At 39.7% G+C, this 23082-nt stretch overlaps 1 non-coding gene across 1 annotated transcript; it reads left to right on the forward strand.

The window, feature by feature from the left end:
* Positions 1–20254: 20254 nt before the first annotated feature.
* On the forward strand, positions 20255–20360 carry LOC145580555 (small nucleolar RNA R71). Its single transcript, XR_014099573.1, has one exon. It is a non-coding gene; the product is annotated as a small nucleolar RNA R71 (small nucleolar RNA).
* Positions 20361–23082: the final 2722 nt, after the last annotated feature.

The raw sequence follows: 23082 nt of genomic DNA on the forward strand, positions 1-23082 counted from the left end.
ACTTCATTAAAATACATCTTTATACTTAAATTATCCATAAAAACATTAAATTATCTCTTACCCTTTAAACTCAAGGATAAAATTTAAAGCATAAAAAAAAACTTCGTTAAAAATCAAAAATTGCTCGAAAATCATATTTAGAGGCTGAATTTGGCCACGAGAGGGTGGTGTTCACTACCATAGGTAGTTAGTCTTTCTTAAAACGTTGTTTCCACATGGAAAACACTACTTTTTTATCAAAATTGGATGAGTTCAGAACCTGATCGGGATTAAAACAGGATTAATATTAACGAACGGAAATCTAAAAATTAAAACACGAATTTACGTGTTCAAAATAATATGGAATTAAGTTAAACTAATCAGTAGTTATAATCACCAAAATTTCAAACATCATTACTATAAAAGCCCTAAATCAATTGTTCGTAAAAACCCTAAAATCGTGATTTTCAATAATTAAAAACCCTAGGTTATAAAATTTACAAAATCTGAAAATTATGACATTTATAAAATCTGAAATTATAAAGTTTAATCATCAAAATACAATTTGATACTAATTAAATTAATTTCAAACAATAAAATCAAAACCCATAAATCAATAATTATAATTACACAAATTAATAAAACAAAGGAGAAAGAAAATAAGACTAACCTTTTTGTGTGGGAAATTTTTGGGGATTCATGGTGTATTTATAGAGTAGAGAGTGTAGGGTTAAATTTGGGCTTATAAAAATGTGGGCTTAAGTTATGGGATAGGGCTTAAGTTATGGGCTTTGGAATGGGTTATTCCAATAAGAGTATGTTGGAATAATTTACATTGCCCAATAATTAATAAACATTTGGCCCAAAATATATTTTACTTTTATAAAAACATATATTTAAAATACTTTAACCCTTTAAAATATTTAATTAAAATACTTGAGCCCTTAACAATACATTTTATTAATACTTAAATACTTTATAAAAATACATAAAAATACGGGGTATTTCAAAGGGTTTTTCAACCCGTTTAATATTGACACGAACACGACACGACACGACACGTTTGACGGCCCTACTCCACAGGTTAAACTATCATCCTAAAAGCCATAACCAATTAACCAGTGTTACTAATAAATCAAACCAAATTCATTTCATATAACCAATATGATTAAGCGATTAAGCACCAACACAACCCAAAAGGAAAAAAAAAAATCCTTTACCTTGAACATGTAAGGCTCCAAACATATTGTTTTAGCCCTGCCTTAGGATACTTCCTGCAATTCATTTCAGCCATTGAGCACACCAACTAATTATTCAACTACAATTTCAATGAACAATCCAACATCATAACTTTTCTGAAAGACCTTTCCATCCTCCTTAACCTACAACAAGGCCAAGGAAGTTCAGTTACATCTCTCTCCAGGAAATTCTACCATTACTGAACAAAATACATACCAATTTTTCTGGACGTTTACGCTTAGAATTCCCTTCAGACATTTACACCTGTTAGTTGCAACAGTACCAATTCAACTACCGCACCACTCACCATAAATTCCCTTAACAAACACACTTCTTTCACTTATTTGAATTTTTGTTTACCATTCAATTGACCAAATAATCATCTTGCATTCAATTGCACAAATAATCAACTTGCATTCCATTGCACAAATAATTAACTAGCATTCAATTGTTCACTTAAAGGAACAACCTTAACATAATTACAACCTTGAATCCACCTAATTGGAACAAACATCGAACAAAAAATTAAAAAGTTAACCTAAATCTTAAACCAATTTCGTGCCAATAAGTAATTAACAAACAAATCAATTCATGTTCTTCCATATTCCTGGGATCTATTTCTAAACATTTTGGGCAAATAGTATACAAATCAGGAGTAAACCAATTCATTCTTCACACCACATCAAAAGCACTTCAATTCAATACAACAACAATATCAGATTTGTAATGGAAATCAGATGAGATTTACCTTTGAACTGGCGTCAGATCTAGTGTATCCTTGCGAATTCGGCACCTTAAAAAACTTCGTATCCCAACCTTGTTCTAGTTCTACTTCGTGGTCTCTGTTTCTTCCACAGTAATTTCATTACTTTTACTGAAGTTACAAACCCGACTCTTAACAGCAAGTTAACTCCATGAAGTATACTTTTACAACTGTCGAATATTGTATACCACGTCAAATAACGAAAATCCACTCATACCCCACAATATTACTGTATTGCCCCCAAGAGAAACAAGTTTGGTTAATCAATAAGAGAAACAGAGATTTTCCCTAAGATAATTAGTAATCTTGTTTGGGTTAATATGATTATAATTCAAGTGATCGCCAATAATAGATTTGCTTGTGCATTAATATTCAACCAACATAGATTAAACAGGTTTAGGGTTAATATATTGATTGTATGTTAGTCAGAAAACGCACATGAATATGAGAAGAATAAAGTAGAGGCCTATTTAGGGCAGGTTCAATCTCTTTTAGGTTGGATTTATACCTTCATCCCCGAATATCTAGTCATGGTTCTAGACCACTATAGAGTTAGCGATCTCATGGATCGTGGAGGGGTGTAACCTTCACCCTGTGAACGGTTTATAAGTTCCTAAAACTTGTTGGTGACTCTTTTGCTCTAGCTTCCCTCCCTTTGGACGCCACCATGATTAAGTGTATGATCACAGTGGGGCTCAAGTGTGGGATGCTTGAAATATTCCCTACACTATCACACTTCACAGCTGGATTGAAAGCATTCTTTGACAATCTTGATTGTGGTCTAAGCTTTGAGAGCCAAACTAGAGCTAGAGGATTGGCCTTTTCCAATGCCTCCATTGCCTTTTTGAAGGTGAATGGATTGAAAGCTCCAGCAGCCTTCCAAAATAGTTGAAACATCAATAAACCGGGATATTCTTTCTTAAAATTTTTCACCAAGTGCTTGCAGCAGTACCTTCTGCCCCCTTTTGGCCAAATTTCAGAAATGGCAATATTAATACCCTGCACAAATTAGCGTTTGTTATGGGTTACCATACATAAATGAAAGGTATTATAAAGTATCTCACAATTCAGAGATGGAAGGATCAATATACCTTTTGCCTATTACTGATGATGCACCAATCATCACCCCTGCCACTTGGTTGTAGAGCATTTTTCAAGTGATACAAAAAGAACTTCCAGCTGTCAGCATCTTCAGCTCCAACTATTGCCCATGCTACAGGAAATATCTCAATATTTCCATCAAGAGAAACTGCAGACAATAAGACCCCACTATAGTTGCCCTTGAGATGAGCTCCATCTACACCAATTAGACTTCTGCATCCAACACTCAACCCATCTATTGTAGCTTTAAAGGCAATGAATATGCTACTGAACACCATAGGTTTGTCAGGACCAACATTGTTCCATGCACAGAAAGCTAATCAGTTAGGGTTTAGCTCTTTGATAACATCATAGTATCTAGGAAATTCCTTGTAGGAAACGTCATGCTCACCATGAATTTCCACTAAAGCCTTTGTCCTTACCTTATACAATGTGCTTTGTGCCATGGTAACTCTATATCTCTTCCATAACAACTTATTCAGAGCCTTGGAAGGAGCATCATTGTTTGCCCTGATATCTTCAAGTAACACCCTCATAGCCCACTTAAATTTAACTGTACTGTTTCTTGTCTCAAGTCCTTGACATGTATGCTCTGGATTTTGTATGCTTTTGATTGCCCAAGTTGTACCATCTGGAAGCACAGATGCATGCAATCTCCGCCCACAGTTCACATCGGAGCACCTAGTACAATACCTAATGTTGATAGCATAGTCTATAACTATTGAAAATCCACACTGGATGCATTAATCCCTCACCACATCCCCGAGATGTTGCTTGTCTATGAACAGCTGCCAAGGCTTCAAAACTATCTTCCCAAATGTAATACCCCATATTTTGATACGTATTTCTAATTTAAATAGTATTTTTCAATGTATTTAAATAAGTTGAAATCAATTATTTATGAGGTTTTATTAATTTAAAGAGCTTTATTAAAAGTCCAATTAATTTATTTAATAATTTTCAAATACTTTATTTTATAATTTAAAAATATTGGGGCATATGATTTTATAAAAGGGTAATTTTAAAGTTAATAACATTTAAAGGAAAGTCAAATTGTAGTTAGAATAGGAAAGAGATCATTAAGGGTAGGAAGGGAATTTTAGGAAGGAGGGTTTTGAGAGAGGGTATAAATACCCACCTGTAGGCGTCGTTTGAAGTGCGCCTACGTTAAGCATGTTGTGAATATGCTTGGCACTCATAGGAAGTGGGAATTGACGTAATAAGATTAGGGACAAATAAAGTAGGGAGCCGCCAACAAGTTTTAAAGGAACTTGTAAATCATAAAAGGCAACCACGAATAAAGGGACAACGATAGGCAACAACGATTGACCCGTGAAGGTTACACCCCATTCATAATCCATGAGATTACTAACTCCATATGGTTCGGAACCACGAAAGGAGGATCGGGGATGATGGTACGAAGTGAGTCATGGAGTCACATTCGCCCATATTGGCATCTACTCGATTCTTAAAGTGAAAAGTGATTCCTGCGATCTCAAAAGCATGCAAACAAAGATTTAATTTGCTCCAAACTATTATTAAGCTAAATTGGTTGAATATTAATGCAACATATAATTCTAAATTATTGTGATCACTTGAATTAATAACAAGATTAAAAAGGAACCTAAACCGGTCGTCCAAATTATCTTATTAGGCGTGATTTTCAATTACATATTCCCTTTAAACATGCAATATGGTGATCAATAAATATAATAATAGAATAAACATTAATATTGGAAGCAATTTAACAATAAATCCAACAATATAAAATCGTTAGAAAAATAATGGAGATAAAAGGAACACGATTCCTTACTTTGATTTTGCTTGCTTGCAACTATAAAACAATAAACGAGTTAGTAACTTTAAGGAAATAAACAAACATAATAATTAAAATTAAATTAAATAGAGTTGATTTGGGGCCAAACCCTCAAACAGTTCTACCTTTCACGCCTTGGTTTAAGAATAGAACCACGGGTAAAGTACGGACTCCTTGGAGTGCTTAAGGAATGTATTTTGGAAGAATAAGGTAGACTAGTGTTTAGGCTAGAGCATAGAAAAGAGAAGAGAATGTTAATTGATGCCCCGAACAAAAGAAATGAGGGGGGATTTATAGGGAAAATGAGCAGAGGGAACACACGGAACCCTAAAAAGATAAAAACCCTAAAAAAAACAATGTCACGACACGTCAGCAGCATGCCGCGACACGGCAAAATATGCCGTGACACGGTACACTTTAGTGTGACGCGGGGTACTTTGGTGTGACGCAGGACAAAAACAGACTTACAGAGGATAAAACGCGTTTAGGGATTACGCGAAGAAAACACGGAGCAATCCCGTGTCACGGTATATGCACCGTGGCACGGGAAAATATGCCGTGGCGCGGCAACAATTCCCGTGACGTGGCGGATCCTACTTCCATTTTTACGTCCAAATACATTTTAACCCTAATTATAGCATTTTTAAGTGCTGCTTCATAATTTCGGGCTATTTAGGTTTATTATTTATTAATTGGGCTAAAATAATTAATAATATGAAATGAATAAAAAAGGTTTGGGCCAAAATAAAAATTGGACTATGCTTTGACTTAACATTAGGACTGATTTTATGAACTAATTTGATTGAATATGAATTTTAAGCACTCTCGGGATTAAATACTCAACCCGACCAATAATATCGATGAAAAGTTGTTCATCATCGGGTTTGGTTTCGGGGAGACATTTTTAGGTGTCTACAGAAGCCCCCTCTTTGACTGAGTTTGTAGAAACGTCAGTTTCGAAAACGATAGTCAAAGTAGTCGATAGGGACGGAGAATGATTTAAGACGTTCTGCGATCCTAAATCACTCTGTATACGTCGTTACTTGCAGAAAAATGTTAGTTCCACATATAAAAGAGTAAAGGAATATAATGCTTATCTGACACCAGTGTACCGGTGACAAATGAGTTTGGTAGCTTCCTATGCTTGAAGGAATCCACCGGATGACCTTTCGTTGAGATACTTTCCATGCCTGAGGATAGTCGACTAATGAGTTTGGTAGCTTTCTATGCTTGAAGAAATCTACCGGATGATACTTTCCATGCTTGAGGAAAGTCGACATACGAATTTGGCGGTTTTCTATGCTTGAAGAAACCCACCGATAATACTTTCCATGCTTGAGGAAAGTCGACAATGAATTTGGCGGTTTTCTATGCTTGAAGAAACCCACCGGTTGAGATACTTTCCATGCTTGAGGAAAGTCGATAGACGATATAATCGTTGACTTCTCCGCCTTGAGAGGTGGCGACGACCAACAATTTTCCATGCTTGAGGAAAAACTTGTCTAATTATGAGATTGCAAGTCTCTGTGTATCGAGAACCTTGCGCCGTAAAAAAATGGTGGTTCGATTGTCCCCGAACGTGGGCCGCAGATGATCAGACCTTCAAGTCGGTTATCCGGCCATATTAGGTGTTTTGAAATATGACTTTGATATTTGCTAAGGGCAAAATGGTAATTTTGGTACCATTTAAATATCAGTTAGAATTTTCCGCGAGTTTTCGGTGAGAAAATAACTGTCCAAAAGCTATAGAAAATCGTCCAAACCTGGTCAAAGATGCCATGAATATTCGTTGGAAAAGGGCGAGACACGCATAAACACCGTACCACGTGGCAGTCTGCCGTGACACGGCGTAATCTGCCGTCAGACGACATTTTTTTTATTTTATTTGTGTTGCTGAATTAATCAAAGCTACTGCTAACAGATTGCAGGGGTGCAGGTCACGCGTCTGTGCACCGTGTCACGTGACTGGGCGCCGTGACACGGCAATATTTGTCGTCAAACGGTATAAAACTGCGTGACACAGGATTCTTTTTCTTTGCTGAACTGGTCAACGTGCTTCGATTTCAGCGCTTTTGACCTGCAATTACACCGTGCCACGTCATCCGTGTCGTTACACGGTAGGGGATACCGTGACACGGGGCATAACGCCGTGTCACGACGTTTTCTTCGTCTTTAAATTTAGAATTTTTGCATGGCTTTCTTCCTCATTTTATTTCTGCTGCTGCTGCTCGATCTTGAGTTCACCATTTTCACCCTTCTCGTTCTTCTATTTTTTCTTTTTTGTTTTTTTTCTGAATACCGTGTCGCGGCGGGCTTTTACCGTGGCACGAATTTTAATACCGTGTCGCGGCGTTATTGACCGTGCCACGGTGAATCTGAGAAGGTTTTCGGCTCCATCGCTGCTGCTGTTCGAGTTTGCCGTCACCGTTTTTGCCCCGTCGTGTAGGTCAAGACCGTGCACGTTAATTGTTACCGTGTCACGGCGTAGAGTACCGTGTCACGATGGTCTCTCTGCTCCCACTGCTGTTGTTTGACTTCCTTACTGCGGTTTTTCGAGCTCCATTCACTCGTTTCTTCACCATTTTTACTCAAAACTCTTGCAAACTTCCCCATTTTCGAATTCCTACAAGGATCCATGTAAGTTTCTTTGCTTTTTGTCTCAAATTTTGCTGTAAATGAGCCATTTTTGCTTGAAACCCTTAAAAATTCAAATAGGGGGTTTTTGATTTCGAGCTTCTCTGTCGAAATTCTTGCCATGAATTAGCTTGTATATGAATAAATGTTGGTTTGTGAGCAATTTAAGACCAAGTTTGCATGATTTAGTGAACAAATGAGCAAATCACCATTTTTGGTGCTATTTTATGCGTGAAATGGTGTTCTTGTTGCTCATGTTGTTTCTTGCACTTGGAATGATGATAGAATTGTTGTAGATTTTGTAAAACATGCTATGATGTGTCGACTTATTGTTTTTGTGCAATTTCGAAACATGCTATGATGTGTCGACTTATTGTTTTTGTGCAATTTCGAAACATGCTCTATTTTTGTGTATGTACTACATTGTCATGGAGAACATAGTATCATGCGATTAGGAGAACTGTAGTATTATTTTTTCATGGAGAAACTAAGTACTAGAAATAACTCTATTATTTTGCTAATTTCTAGCCTTGAAGTAAAAATTTAGCGCATAACAGAAAATGCAACTTGAGGTTAAGCTGTTTTTGAATAAATAACTAAATAACTTAGGAATTGATGCTAAGTATTTAGATTTTTATTTTTTGTTAAACATAATAGCATGCCTAGACAACGAGATCGAGATATTTCTACTCGTGGCCGGCGTCAGGCTTTCCGAGAGGACACTTCCACGGTTCTCGAGGATATAGACAATGCTTTAGAGACCGAGCCTCGCCCCTCTACGAGTAGGGGTAGGTGGACTCCACCTTCGTGGACACCAGATAAGTTGGTTTTCTATCGTGAGAACCATATTTCTCACCGTCCGCTTTCCAGAATAGTCGATGGTGTGCTTCGCCATCATGGTTCAGGAGTTGGAGATTTGATTCCCCGGCTATACAGGATCGTCACAGGGGATCCTACTGATGGGCGTTAGAACGGTCGCACATTCCACACTCAATCAAACACATTTATTAACAAACACCTTACAAACCAAGCATAATGACAAGTAAGAGTTTGGTCCACAAGGAACAGGATATGGTTGCCAAAGATCTTAACACTTAAGCTAATTCGAAGTCAATGGTGAATTGGGGTTCGTCAAGAAGACAAACAAACTATGGTTCTAAATCAATGGATTGAGGACACTAGGGAATGGGATCCACTCGACCAAGGCAAATAGACAAACGGGGAGTGAAATTGATAAGATATAGCAAGGACAATATGTAAGATCAACCTCATGCAATTAGGAAACAACTCACACTACTAAACTTAGATTCCTCATTAGTTTAGCAATAGAAGATACATAATCAAATTGCAATAAGTAATGCCATGCTTCATTCACATTTCCATGTCAAACTAAGCATATCATGCTATCAAGCTCCTAAATCAAGGGTAGCTAATCCTATCATTGAAGAACTAACAAGCAATCTCATATAATCAATTTAATTGCAATACAAGCATCAATGCTTCTCCCACATTTGCATAATTAACCCAAAAGGTTGAGTTTCACCCAACCCCTAGCAAGTAGACTACTCACAACTCATATTTATCAACATGCAAACAAGTATTAGGGTTCTAACTTCTTCAATAATTGGGGAAAAATGATTAACAATTGAAATAACTATCATCCAATAACAAATTATCAAGAACTAAGAAGATCTAAATATCATGCAACAACAAATAAAATAAAAAATTAAACGGAGAAAAGTAGAAGGAAGTTACTAATTGAGGCTTGAAATTGTTGAATACAAAGTGTCAATCTTGAGAAACAAACTTGAAACCAACTATTACAATGATTGAATTGATGAAAATTAAGCTAAATTAATTAAAAGGAATGTTTCAAACTAAGAGGAGTCTCTAAAAACTAGGCTATATCTGTCTGGGATACAAATGAATAAAGGAGGAAGTATTTATACTCCCCGTAACACATAGGGAAATCTGTCAAAGAAAACGGATTTCCCAGCGAGGAGCGCCCGCTCCGAAAGTAGGAGCACCCGCTCCACAGCCAGGAGCGCCCGCTCCTCACAGGGTGTGCAATTCTTGAAGCTTTGGCAGAAAGTTGGCAGAAAGATCGAAGCGCCCGCTCCTGAGGGGTGCACGCCCGCTCCTGCTGGAGCGCCCTCTCCATTCTTTAATTCTCTTGCCTTAAACACAAACCATGCACCGAAAGCTTGCCAAATTGAGTCCATAGACCTGTAAAACATGGACAAACACAAACCAAGAAGGGGAAAGCCGAGACAAAACATTTTCATTCAAAATTGTGTTAGAAAAAGGGGAAATGATCGCAAAACCGGGTTTAAATTAACACAATAAGTGGTCAAATAAACCACTTATCAAATCCCCCCAAGCTAGCCAAATGCTTGTCCTCAAGCAATTCACATTGCCCAAAAACAAACCCAAAGATCAATTTGCTCAAAGAAAAGCACATGCATAGATATAAGAATACTTAAGCAATAAAACTCGAGCATGAGGTATATGCCTAAGATCAACCACGGTCATGACTAGCCAAAGCCTAGCTAACCTTCCCGAAAATACTCAACTCAAGCCTATTCAACATATCTTACCGCGTCCCTATCAAAAAGTTCAAATCCCCCCCCCCTAATGGTAGTGTCTCGTGACTCCACGAAGGAGCCGGAAAAACATAGATAAAGCGGGTTTCGAACGCTCGACATCTCAATGATAGAGTACCCTCTCCATATGCTTGCGAATCAACTCCCTCCACCGACAAAGGCATCCACTACTCTCCTAATCATTACAAGACTCAAGGACTACGACACAAGGTTAAGGCATATATATAAAACTAGAAGTGTTTTGCAATATGAGCCGACTAAATTGTATCATTTATAGCAAACCCAAAAAGGCTTCTAACCTTGAACCAAGTTGCAACTATGAATGAACTTTTTAGAGTACACCCCCAAGCTTATTTGGTTGCTAGGGCAGCGACAATACATTCCTTCTTCGCACTATTTCCCTTTTCTTTTTATTCTTCATTCATCCCCTTTTTTTCCCCTTTTTTTTTTTGTTGGTATATACATCACTAACTACTAATTATAGAGAACTAAAAATTAAACTATGGAAATGGTAATAATAGAAATAAGGAAAATGATATGCCTTAACCCTTTGTGAATAAACATTACATGACACCTTTTATCAATACTAAGAGTAGTTTAGGCCACGGCCTTGGGAGTTGAGACTCAAGTTCTCGATCTAGGTACCAAATCAAAGAGGATCCTTGCCACTCATGCAAAATGTAATAGGCTTGAAAAATAATAAAACCTCACCTTTTTGAAACAATGCGGGATCAAATACTACCATCCGGGGATCAAATTCCTTTGAGATAGGCGACTCCATCTTACCATAAACCTAGACTTTAAGTCTCGTACATTCGGGAAAGTTATTCTCACACTAGCCTAAACTAACCAATTCTATTTTCAACCAAGGGCATCTAAACCATGCTCGAAATTTTATTACGAAAAGAAAACAAACATCCACCACATACAATTCAATATCATCATTGCAAACCGATCAAAGGCAAACAAAATCCCTTTTTTTTTAGCTCATTTTTTTTTCATTTTTCATTTTTTTTTTTAGAAAGCTAAAAATGGGGGAAACGAAAACTAATTAAAGAATTTGGATATTAGGGAATTTGGATGTTAGAGGGGTTAGAGGATAAGAAAAAGAAATTTGGATATTAGGGGAAACCATCATCATAAATCCGCACAAATCATCATCAAAATTCATCATCAAGAAAAACCAAGGACAATGCCAATCAACCCATGATACCAACCAACAAGCAAACCAACCAAAGCATAATCATATCAAAGCCATAGGTAAGATGCTCCAAATAGCACACACATAAGGAGAAGTGAGACAAAAACATCAATATGCAATTGTTCTAGTCTAGGCATGCCATAAAAACGTGAAAAGGGCAACAACCAACCTAAAATAGACATGCAAACTAGAACATAATACCATATGAATCCTACCACAAGTCCCAAAGGCTAAACTAAGCCTTTCATGCCAAACATTCCACATACAAACTCAAACTTCTCCATACATAGCACAAAAAGCATCACAAGAAGGCACACATCCTACCAAAACCAAAACCTACTCATAGGCATAAAAACCCCAAGACTACCCCCCAAGCTAGACTTTTGAATACCGTACCCACAAAAGATAGACACGAAGAGGACAACTCTCCCCCCCCCCAAGCTAGAACTTGACACCGCCCTCGGTGTCACAAAAGACGGGAAAGAGTAAAAGGGAACGGTAAATACAAAAGCCTAAGCCTACTCCCGATCACTCCTCCCTACTCGGCGATGGCATGAAATTGTAGTTAGGATCTACATCGCCGGAGTAGGAAGGTTGATCCACATAGGGAGGGAGATCATAGTTGGGGCTACTACGGTAATGACCGTAGTCCGGTACATCACTAGTGCCCCAACCACCATTATACCCGGGTGGGAACCCAAAGTATCCCCTTTGGGGGTGGTTATCGATCTCCTTCAGAGTCATCCTACCACATGTCTCGGGGACGTGGTAGTAAGAGGGGTCCCCCCCTAAAATCACAACCCCCGGGTTGTGTATAATCGTAGGGAGGGAAGGAACGAAGCTCCGAAATGGAACTACGGGGTCCTTGCCAATAAGAGTAGGTGGGTTGGTTGTTGTTCCAACCCGCAACCGGCCCTTCTTGAATGGGTCGGTGAGGATAGTTGACATAAGGGAGAAAGTCTCCCCTTTCAACGAGGTTTTGGTAGGACATTTGGGAGACATAGCTTTGATATTCATTTTCTTGGAGAATTCTTTGGTTAGAAAGGTTAAGGTGGTGGAAGGCCGACTCGAGGTTGAAGGAGGAAGATGTGGAGGAGGATTGACCGCCCATGAAATTAGGAATGGTAGAAATGCTATGGCGGCGGGGTTGAGATGGTTGATCAAGGTTGGGAACATTGTCGGGGAGTGGCTCATTTGGCACTTGCCAAGTGGTTCCCACGGTGTTCATAACCGCCGCAGTAGGGAGAATGCAACGGTGTTTCCCTTTAACCAACCAAGAGTAGGTGGTCACATTTCCCCGGATTTCCACAATCATATTCATTGTGGCAAAACCGGCAAGGTCAAGAGCATTTGGGCCTTCAATTGGGGTTAATTGGTTAACCCAACCGGTGAAACCCAATGCCTTGGCGATGATTGTGATCATCCCACCACACTTAATCTCACCCATCAACTCCGTGCTCATCTTGATATCGTAGCACCGCTTTATGAATATGTACCCCATATTCACGTTCCCCTCAAGATCCCCCTCAAATCGGGAAGCTATAAAGAGGCATTTAATCTCCTCTTTTGTTAGCTTCCCGAGATCTTGCTTTGTGAAGCAAGCATACCCCATAATTCTCATGAATATACGGAGTACGGGGTGGATGATATGGCTAGCGTGACTAGACCGGGATGTGAATGTGGGGTACCTCGCGATAGTGTTCCACCAGTTACACTCGTCGTAACTGGTGAGCTTGTAACTATCGGGTCTGGTTATTTGGTTGCTAACGGGCCACCCGAATATCTGATTGAGGCGAGTTAAGCTTATGTTTTGAGGTCGATTGAACATGTTAAACTTAATCTCGCACTCAATGGGCTCTCCCTCACCATTAGTTTTTCTCACGGTTAGGGTGGATAGGAATTCGAGAGTGAGCGATTCGAATGTTTCCTCCCTCTTTCGAAGGAAGTCTAACCATCCGAAATTTGCAGCCACTTGATGAATTCCGTCTTCTATTCCTAGCAATTGGCACGACTCTTGGTCATAGAATCGGGTTGGAAGCATTTTTCGTGCGGATAGCTTTTTGTGGTAACCTTTGGATTTTTCGGTTATTTTTATTAAAGGGGGAGGATTTGATTGATCTATTGTTTGGTTTGGGGTTTCAGTTGGGCTTTCGGAATGACGATTTTCATTTATTTGGATGCCGGAAGTAGTCTTCCTCTTCTTCCCTCCCGCACCTCCAAATAAACGAAGAACCATTTTGGAATTTAAGATTGGACAGGAAAGGTAACTTAAAACACCACAAACACACTCACGACACAACACAAACAATCTCCGAAACTTCAAACCCCCGATAAAATCCAAGTACCTGCTTACAATTCAATAATATTCCAACACAAACAACGAACAATTCCAACACAATAATTCCAACACAACAAATTCACAATTCCAATAGAATTTAACCAATTTTCGTGCACAAGTTCATCAAACTTAAGCAAGAAACAAATCACAATTCTCTCACTCCATAACTAATCACAAAATTCTACAATTTAATTATCAAAGGCAAGTAAATCTGTTTAATTCACCTAATCATGCAACTAATCACACAACAATCATGAAATAAACAAATTAGAAAAGATAAGGTTTAAGAGGGAAAGTGAAGTGGGGAAGAAGATTTTACCAATTAGAGTATGAAAATACTCTAAAATCCTCCAATTTACCCAAATTTCCTCCTCCTCTAGCAAACTTTACCCCTTTTCCTTGCTTGTTCTTTAATTTGATTTCGTGGGTCTTCAAAATTTTCGCCCAAATTAGTGAAAAATTATGGTTTTTGGAGAGAGAATTTGATGGAGAATAAGAATTTGTGAATTTTGATTGAAGAAAGTTGAGATTTGATGATGAAAATGAAGAGAGAAGTTGGAGAAAGTGAGGGTTTTTAGAGTGAGAAGTAGATGGGGATGAGGAGAGAGAGCATGAATGTTAGAATGATTGGTTAAAATAGGTGAAGGAGATTAAAAGAAGGAGAAAGATTCCCCTTTTTTTTACCCGGATCGGCTGGAGCGGGCGTGCAGGGAAGAGGAGCGCCCGCCCCGATCCTGGGAATTCACTTCTGTTTTTTTTCGTTTTTTTTTAATTTTCCTGTGAGGAGCGGGCGTGCAATTTTTGGAGCGCCCGCTCCTGCTGGTGGAGCACCCGCTCCAGGTTCCGGAGCGCCCGCTTCGAACTCTTCTTCACCCTTCTGTTTTTTTGAATTTGGTTTACCCTGTGAGGAGCGGACGTGCAAAATTTGGAGCGCCCGCTCCTGGCTTTGGAGCGGGCGTGCAGATCATTGGAGCGCCTGCTCCAATTCTTTGGAGAACCTTCTGTTTTTTTAAATTTGGGACACCCTGTGAGGAGCGGGCGTGCAATTTTTGGAGCGCCCGCTCCTTGTTCCGGAGCGCCCGCTCCGAACTTACTGGAACTTTCTGTTTTTCTTCTGTTTTGGCTGAAATTAATTTCCTGTGACTAGCGGGCGCGCAAGGCTGAGGAGCTCCCGCTCCTCACTGCTTAAAGCTTTGATTAAATCCTTCCTTGCTTTTTTTTTTTTTTTTTGCTTCCTTCTCCTACATTAAAACCACAAGGACATAATTCAACAAAATTAGCCAAAATCAGATATTCTCAACACTCTTATTCTTTTCTTCTCTCACTCATTGTTTTATTTCTCACTCCTTTTATTTTCTTGACTCTCTTTTCTCTCTTTTTTTTTCTTTTTTTTTTACTCGAGTTGCCTCCCGGAAGCGCTTCTTTAACGTCAATAGCTTGACGACCTCCACACTCAGGAGGTAAGATTACATTGAGTTGATTCTAAAACACCTACATGAGCACCCTCGTAGTAAAGCTTGAGGCGATGCCCATTCACCTTGAAAGATCTCTTGCCGTCCATATCCCAAACTTCCACGGCTCCATGAGGAAACACTTCCTTAACAACAAAAGGTCCACTCCACCTTGATAAAAGTTTCCCGGGAAACAATTTCATCCTAGAGTTGTAGAGGAGTACCTTATCGCCTTTTAGAAATGATTTCTTTTCAATGTTCCGGTCGTGGCAATCCTTAGTGCGATTCTTATAGTTGCTAGCACACTCATAGGCTTCCAATCTTAGCTCTTCAAGCTCATGCAAATCAAGCCATCTTTGCTCTCCCGCGCTAGCCAAGTCAAAGTTAATCTTCTTGATTGCCCATTGAGTTCGGTGTTCAAGCTCCACCGGTGGATGACAAGATTTTCCATACACAAGACGATATGGAGTTGTGCCTATTGGGGTTTTGTATGCCGTTCTATATGCCCATAGAGCGTCATCAAGCTTTTCCGACCAATCCTTCCTATTACTTGCAACCGTCTTCTCAAGGATTAATTTAATTTGACGGTTGGACACTTCCACTTGCCCACTAGTTTGTGGATGATAGGTAAGGCCGAATCTTTGGTGAACCCCGTGCTTTCTTAGCATCTTTTGAAAAGCACTATGAACGAAATGTGAACCGTTGTCACTTACCACTGCTCTAGGAATTCCGAATCTTGGAAATATAACTTTCTTGAACATCTTCATGACTACCTTGTGGTCATTAGTTGTGGAGGCAATGGCTTCAACCCATTTTGATACGTAATCGACCGCCACAAGGATGTATTGATTTCCATAAGAAGTAGGGAATGGCCCCATGAAATCAACACCCCACACATCAAATACCTCAAGCTCAAGAATCGGTTGTTGAGGCATCTCGTTTCGCTTGGATATATTTCCGGTTCGTTGACACCGGTCACAAGTCTTCACAAACCCCCAAGCATCCTTAAAGATGTGAGGCCACCACAACCCGCTATGCAAAACCTTCAATGTTGTTTTGTTTTCTCCCATATGCCCTCCACAAGGATCGGAATGACACATCTTGAGCACATTTTGCACTTCTTCATCCGGAACACACCTACGGAGCAAACCATCTACTCCTCTCTTGTAGAGAATGGGGTCATCCCACACATAGTGTCTTGCTTCCCTTTTTAGCTTCTTCCTTTGATTTTTTGAGAAATCGGGAGGGAATTCTCCACAAGCCAAATAGTTCACCAAGCCGGCAAACCATGGAAGCTCCTTCTCATTCAAGATATAGAGCACATCATTTCTCAATTCATCGTAAATGGGAATTTCATCATCACTAGCTTTCACATTCTCTAATCGGGAAAGATGGTCCGCAACCATATTTCGGCCCCTTTCTTATCCCGGATTTCTACATGAAATTGTTGGAGAGACAAGACCCATCGAAGAAGACGAGGTTTGGACTCTTTCTTTGCCACAAGGTACCTAATAGCCGCATGATCGGTATAAACAATAGTTTTGGAACCAATTAGGTAGTTCCAAAACTTCTCAAAAGCATGCACCACGGCAAGAAACTCCTTCTCCGTTGTGGTGTAGTTCCGTTGAGCTTCGTTCAAGGTCTTGGACATGTAGTAAATGACGTGAAGTTTCTTCTCAATTCTTTTTCCCAACACCCCTCGAATTGCAACATCACTAGCATCGCACATAAGTTCAAACGGCAAATCCCATCTTGGCCCTTGCACGATTGGAGTAGAGATCAAAGCCTCCTTTAATTTGTTGAAAGCTTGAAGACACTTTTCATCAAAAATAAAGATGGCATCCTTTTGAAGAAGAGCATTTAGGGGTCTAGCAATTTGTGAGAAATCCTTGATAAATCTCCTATAGAACCCGACATGCCCTAAAAAGGATCTTACTCCTCTCACATTAATTGGAGGTGGCAATTTTTCAATCACTTCAACTTTGGCCTTGTCGACCTCAATCCCCTTGCTTGATATCTTGTGACCAAGGACGATTCCCTCTTCAACCATGAAGTGACATTTTTCCCAATTTAGGACCAAGTTGACCTTCTCACATCTTGCTAAGCATTTGCCCAAATTGGACAAACAATCTTCAAATGAAAGGCCCCCAACCGAGAAATCATCCATGAACACTTCCATTTCGGCTTCAAGCATGTCTCCAAATATACTCATCATGCACCTTTGAAAGGTTGTCGGTGCATTGCAAAGTCCAAACGGCATTCTCCTATATGCAAAAGTACCATACGGACAAGTAAAAGTTGTCTTCTCTTGATCATCCGGGTTTATGGGGATTTGAAAGAAACCCGAATAACCATCAAGAAAGCAATAATACTTGTGCTTTGTTAGTCTTTCAAGCATTTGGTCGATAAAAGGAAGAGGAAAATGATCCTTATTAGCGGATGCATTTAGACGTCTATAGTCTATGCACATCCTCCAACCGATCACCGTTCTAGTTGAAATGAGATCACCATTCTCATTTTCAACTACGGTCATTCCTCCCTTTTTAGGGACCACATGAACGGGGGAAACCCATCTAGAACTCGAAATGGGGAAGATGATGCCGGCATCAAGGAGTTTGGTGATTTCTTTCTTCACCACCTCCCCCATTTGAGGATTGAGTTTCCTTTGCCTCTCAATGGAAGGCTTAGCACCCTCCTCAAGTTTTATGTGGTGCATACATAAAGCGGGACTAATACCTTTGAGGTTATCAATGGTATAGACCAAAGCACCTTGGTGGTTTCTTAAAATACCACATAACATTTGAGTTTGGCACTCGTTCAAAGAAGAATTCACTATTACCAGAAAAGTTGAATTAGGACCCAAAAAATCATACCTTAGGTGTGATGGTAGAGGTTTTAACTCTACCATTGGAACACCCTTACCTTCTCTTGAGGTGGCTATTTTCAAAGCATCAATGCTTGTGATTCCCATGCATACTTGCTCAATGCTTTCTTCCGTACTTCCTTCAAGCATTTCTTCATACAATGTCATCTCCTTGCCTTGCTCACCTATCTTTTCCTTATTCAAAAGGACATTCTCAAGGGCATCGTTAGTAGTGAGCAAGTGCTCATGCATAGAAGTCACAATAGAATCAATAGTATCAATCATCATACAATTATTAAGACTAGAGCTTGGATATTTCATGCTCTCATTCAAATCAAATTCTATCACCTCATCTCCTACTTTTAGTGAAATTTTAGCACTTTTAACATCTATTAAAGCACCCGAAGTAGCAAGAAAAGGTCTTCCAAGAATTATTGGAATGTTAACATCTTTATCCATCTTTAACACAACAAAATCCACCAGGATTACAAACTTCCCCACCCTTAGAGGAACATCCTCTACCTTACCCTTTGGGAATTTAATAGAGCGATCGGCCAATTGTAGGGTGATGTTGGTGGGTAGAAGTTCCCCTATCCCAAGTCTTTGTTATACCGAGTATGGAATTAGGCTAACACTAGCCCCTAGGTCACACAAAGAATTATCAATTTGCACCTTGTATATTGCACATGGGATAGAAAAGTTACCGGGGTCTTTCAATTTGGGTGGCATCTTGTTCATGATAATTGCACTACAATTCTCGGTGAGACTCACCGTTTCAACCAATTCACACTTTCTCCTTCCACTCAAAATATCTTTCAAAAACCTAGCATAGTTAGGCATTTGCTTGATAGCATCGGTAAAAGGAATTGAAAGGTGAATTTGTTTCAATGTTTCAAGAAATTTTCCACATTGCACATCTAATTTGTTTCTAACAAATTTGTGAGGATATGGTAGCTTTTGCAATTGTTTTGTTTCTCTCTCTTTTTCTCTTCTCTCTTCACTCTCTTTTTCAAAATCTTTCTCTTTCTCGCATTCTTTCTCTTTTTCATTCTCATGGTTTTGCTCTCTCTCTTGTTCAAAATCACTTTTAAGGGGAGGCTCACTCATGTTCATTCTCTCATTGCTTTTTTTAGGAACACTTTCTTCCAACACTTTACCACTCCTTGTTGATATAACATTTACGGGCCTCTTAAGATCTAGTCCTTGGGGTGGTAGTTTAGAAGTGCTAGTCCCTTCCTTCAAAGCATAGGCCAATTGAGAAATTTGTGTCTCTAGCATTTTATTATGGGTCATCACTTCACTAAATTTCTTTTCACTAGAGGCCATGAAAGTATTGAACATTTTAGTTTGATTTTCCATCATTTCCTCCAAGCTAGACCTACTATGTGGTGCTTGTGCATAGTAGTTGTCTTGGGAAGCCCTATTACCTCTAACATTCGAATTGGACGCATTTTGATTAGAAGAACCTCTATTATTATTGTTGTTCCAATTGTTCCGATTATTAGAGTTTCCCCCTTGGTGAAATTGCCCTTGATTCCCATAGTTTCCTTGATTATTATGATTATGGTTACCATAACCACCTTGTTGGTTGTAGTTACCTTGGGGATTTTGGTCCCTTTGGTTCCTATTTCCCCATTGATTTTGGTTATGGTAATCGTAATCATTTCCTCTTTGGTTATAGGAATTCCCCCCTTGTTCTCTTCTATTTGGTGGTAAGTATCTTTGATTGTCATTCCTATGTCTATTATCATAAGATAAGGCATTGACTTGTTCATTTTCATTTTCATTACCATCTTCGTATTGGGGTTGGGGTTGGGAATCATAATTACAAGAAGAGGTATCATGGTCATATAACCCACAATTTTCACAAAACAAACATCCATGAGGCATGTTATTAGAAGTAGAGGGAGAAGAGTTAGAATTCATACCACTCCCCTTAGATTGGGAGGGATGCTCTTGTGTTGAACTAAAGGTCTCTAGTTTTGCCTTAATGGACGTCATCTCCTTTCCAAGGTTGGCGATTTAGGAAGTCAAATTGTTGATGGCATTAAGGTGATCGACGGAGTAAACCGCATTTCCTCCCTTGTTTAGAGAATCTCTCTCTCCTTCTTGCCAATCCATGTGGTGCCTCACCACATCCTCAATTATCTCTATGACTTGCTCCTCCGTCTTGTTCATAATCGGGCCACCCGCTCCCGCATCCAAGCTAGTCTTTCCTTGTGGGCTCAAGCCCCCATAGAAAATTTGAAGCACTTGATATGACAGAATTCCATGATGAGGGCACTCCCTTTGATATTCCTTGTATCGTTCCCATGCTTCATATATGGTTTCACTAGCTTTTTGACGGAAACCTTGGATCAAAGCCCTTGCCTCGGCCGTCTTCTTTTGAGAATAGAATCTTCCTAAGAAAGCCGTGGTGACCTCGTCCCAAGTTCTCAAGGAGTTAGGCCTCACCTCCTTCTCAAGCCATTCAAGAGCCCTTCCTATCAAAGAAAAAGGAAATAGCTTTAGTCTCACAAACCCTTGAGTTACCCCATTTACCTTGATCGTGTTGCAATATTTTTCAAATTTGTTCAAGTGTGCAAGAGGGCCCTCATGTTTTGCTCCACTATATTGCCTCCTTTCAATCAAATTAATCATTGTGGGCCGAATCTCGAAGTCATTGGCTTGAGTAACGGGTGGAGCAATGCCGCTTGAAGCTCTATAAGCTCCCGGAGTTCCCAACTCCTTTAAAGGTCTTTGAGGTGGTGGTTCCGCGTCACCCATTTGATCTCGATCCTCCTCGAAATTGGTCTCTCTAGTTGGGGGAGTAGTAAACGGCCTAGAACCGGCTCTCTTTCTCCTTCTATAAGTTTGCTCAATCTCGGGATCGTAAGGTACCAAGATCCTGTTATGAGTTCTGCGCATACACTCTCAACAAACGCAATTAGTAACAAGGCTACAAGTGTAGCCAAAAAGAAACAATCTTTTTGAATTTTTTTTTGTTTTATGGTGAACTAGACTCAAGTAATCAATTAGCAATCAACAACACCGTTCCCCGGCAACAGCGCCATTTTGATGGGCGTTAGAACGGTCGCACATTCCACACTCAATCAAACACATTTATTAACAAACACCTTACAAACCAAGCATAATGACAAGTAAGAGTTCGGTCCACAAGGAACGGGATATGGTTGCCAAAGATCTTAACACTTAAGCTAATTCGAAGTCAATGATGAATTGGGGTTCGTCAAGAAGACAAACAAACTATGGTTCTAAATCAATGGATTAAGGACACTAGGGAATGGGATCCACTCGACCAAGGCAAATAGACAAACGGGGAGTGAAATTGATAAGATATAGCAAGGATAATATGTAAGATCAACCTCATGCAATTAGGAAACAACTCACACTACTAAACTTAGATTTCTCATTAGTTTAGCAATAGAAGATACATAATCAAATTGCAATAAGTAATGCCATGCTTTATTCACATTTCCATGTCAAACTAAGCATATCATGCAATCAAGCTCCTAAATCAAGGGTAGCTAATCCTATCATTGAAGAACTAACAAGCAATCTCATATAATCAATTTAATTGCAATACAAGCATCAATGCTTCTCCCACATTTGCATAATTAACCCAAAAGGTTGAGTTTCACCCAACCCCTAGCAAGTAGACTACTCACAACTCATATTTATCAACATGCAAACAAGTATTAGGGTTCTAACTTCTTCAATAATTGGGGAAAAATGATTAACAATTGAAATAACTATCATCCAATAACAAATTATCAAGAACTAAGAAGATCTAAATATCATGCAACAACAAATAAAATAAAAAATTAAACGGAGAAAAGTAGAAGGAAGTTACTAATTGAGGCTTGAAATTGTTGAATACAAAGTGTCAATCTTGAGAAACAAACTTGAAACCAACTATTACAATGATTGAATTGATGAAAATTAAGCTAAATTAATTAAAAGGAATGTTTCAAACTAAGAGGAGTCTCTAAAAACTAGGCTATATCTGTCTGGGATACAAATGAATAAAGGAGGAAGTATTTATACTCCCCGTAACACATAGGGAAATCCGTCAAAGAAAACGGATTTCCCAGCGAGGAGCGCCCGCTCCGAAAGTAGGAGTGCCCGCTCCACAACCAGGAGCGCCCGCTCCTCAACGCTGCACGCCCGCTCCTCACAGGGTGTGCAATTCTTGAAGCTTTGGCAGAAAGTTGGCAGAAAGATCGGAGCGCCCGCTCTTGAGGGGTGCACGCCCGCTCCTGCTTGAGCGCCCTCTCCATTCTTTAATTCTCTTGCCTTAAACACAAACCATGCACCGAAAGCTTGCCAAATTGAGTCCATAGACCTGCAAAACATGGACAAACACAAACCAAGAGGGGGAAAGCCGAGACAAAACATTTTCATTCAAAATTGGGTTAGAAAAAGGGGAAATGATTGCAAAACCGGGTTTAAATTAACACAATAAGTGGTCAAATAAACCACTTATCACCTACCACCAACGCCTTGTGGGATTCTGCTGGTTTGGAAGATTTTTATTCAGCAGTTGTGGGATTTCGCAGCCCCCGGGGTTGTGGTTCGATAGTCGTCCGAGCCCTGTTGGAGTATTTCTGGGATACTACCTACACTTTCCACTTTGCTTGGGGGGAGATGACAATGACTCCTCTTGATTTCAGCATGATCAGCGGCTTGCGCTTCACCGAGCGGCCCTTCCGGCAGATTCCTGACCTCACTTGGGGGGCGAGTGAGGCAGCGGAGTTGTTAGGTCTTGTCGTTTAGCATATCAGGATTCGACCAGTGCCTCGGGGTGGTCCTAGGAGTGGGCGATCAGAGTTAGCTTCTATTCTTGCCCATGGTTTTGACATAGCTGAGACGACATCTGAGCAACGAGTATGGATCTTTATCTTGATCCTTATTTCCGGGACTCTTTCTCATGATAGGAGTCCTCGTGCGCTTGTTTGTTACCTGCCGTCTCTGGTCAGGATTGGTGAGATAGGATCCTTCAGTTGGCTAGTATAGGATATGCTGATCTACTCTCGTCGATGCGTCATGGCTGCAAGCAGCTGAACAATCAAGCCCCTGTTGTTGTTTATGGTC

The sequence above is a fragment of the Chenopodium album genome, chromosome 14 (genome assembly GCF_948465745.1).
Source record: "Chenopodium album chromosome 14, dcCheAlbu1.1, whole genome shotgun sequence".
NCBI lineage: Eukaryota > Viridiplantae > Streptophyta > Magnoliopsida > Caryophyllales > Amaranthaceae > Chenopodium > Chenopodium album.